The following is a 1,967-nucleotide window of genomic DNA, read 5'->3' as shown; positions in this document are numbered from 1 at the left end:
AATGCATGCAATTCAAGCATTTAACTAATTGGATACAAATTAGTCATTTAACAAAACATGTTAAATTCAGCTCTTGCATTTGTTACAAATGCTGAAAAAGCACCAAATTGGTCTAAGATATAGTTGAAAAATAGTCAAAATGGATCAGATTTAGCCCATTAAGATTCTGAGGTAGGGCATACATGGAATATTGGCTCAAAATTTGTATAAAGTCCTGCAAATTTGAAAACCGTGACCCACAAGCTAATAGTTGCTTGGTTTTTATGTGACATTGTAGCCTTCTGTGAGGATGCAATGGGGCCATTTATTCAAGGTGCAAAGCAAACCTAGTCTATATTCTCCATAGGTAGTGCCCTGCCCTTTCAGCATAGTTGCAATTAATTTGAAGCCCCATATTCCAGCCATACTGCTGGCCTACCAAAATAATTTACATATATTGATTGGAACTATTGTTAACAAGTAGACCCCAGCGGGCTCACCATAATAATTTAAAGGTAATTTACTTTGCAACTTGTATTTCACAATTGCATCCAATTTGAAAACACCCAAATGAAAAATATATACTTAAAACGGAATATATGCAATCAGATCATTTATTTTTGATACAAGGTAGTCACAATTAATTTTGACCAGTAGATGTGAAATTAGATGACTGCATTTATTCCATTGACCAGGCTTAAACTTCAAAAAAAGTTTTCTCAAACTTTATGACTCACCCAAACTATCAGATTTCACATCGCATAATTGTAATTAATTATAACCTCCTTTTATCAAAGGTAAATGGTCGCATTGTATACTATCCCTATTTAAAATTTCACCAAAGGGTTAGTCACACCCAAGGTTTGATATTTTTGGTGTCTCTAATTTTGAAGGAAAATTTCATAAAAGATGCATTTTTGAAGTATAGTTTTTCTTTTTTCTTTTTGAGTGTATACAGTAGTTTATTCTCAATAAAAACGTGCAATCACATGCAATTACAGTAACCCGCACTTACAGATACACGATGATATCTCTTAATCTACCATCAAAGAAACCTTGCTAATGTTCTTCAAGTTTTTTAGGACAAAAACGTTCATTTTTTCTTTAGGTAGGTGTACGGTAGGATTCAGACTTAACATGCAGTGTAGTAACTTAACCAATCAAGTCCAAAATTGTGAAAGTCTATTACCATTCGATGTCTAATATACCCGATATTACGAGCATCCCCTGAGCCCCCAAGCTTTCTTTTTTCCTATTAAGTTGCTCCTTGTCTGACAATGAAAAGCACCACACATGAGGGCAATGCAACAATCACAAAGTGATCCGATTTACGCATTACTGTACAACTCACCTTTGAAATACCGAACAATCATCTGGTATCTCCAAAACCCAACGAACCCCCTCTTCTTATTTCTCTTCTCTTCTCGCTCTCTTTCCTCTCTCTCTCTAACCTTTCTCTTCTCTTCTCGCTCTCTTTCCTCTCTCTCTCTAACCTTTGAGCCCTCTCTCTCTCTCTCTGCATAACAAGCATCTAAAACCACAACCTCGCAAATTTAACCCAAAGATGTCACAATCATTCTTGACTTTTAAATATCAAAATGGGTAGTTGTAAGAGTATCATTGAATAGACACGAAATTCATATAAAAAAAAAACAATTGTGACCTCTAACTTCGTGACTTACTCAAAACCATCCAATTTGACATCTAATGAGTGAGAATAATTGTACCCTTATACAAAAGATAAATGATCTCTATATAAACAAGTATTTTTTTGCCATATACACTCGTATCACTGTGAAAAATCCATACAAGCATTTCTAACAATATATCACCTATATTTTATGCACGAATAACAAAAATATGGCTTCAGATCACGAAGTCTTTTTTATAATGTTTTTTATTTTACTTCTTGATAATGAAATTTAGATCATGAAGTCATGAATGCAAATAGCGGTGTAAGCCCCTTAAATAGAAAATGCAAGCAATAA

Source organism: Amborella trichopoda, chromosome 11 (genome assembly GCF_054954075.1).
Source record: "Amborella trichopoda isolate Santa Cruz 75 chromosome 11, AtrichopodaSantaCruz75HAP2 v2.0, whole genome shotgun sequence".
Classification (NCBI taxonomy): domain Eukaryota; kingdom Viridiplantae; phylum Streptophyta; class Magnoliopsida; order Amborellales; family Amborellaceae; genus Amborella; species Amborella trichopoda.
This window is presented reverse-complemented; position numbering follows the sequence as displayed.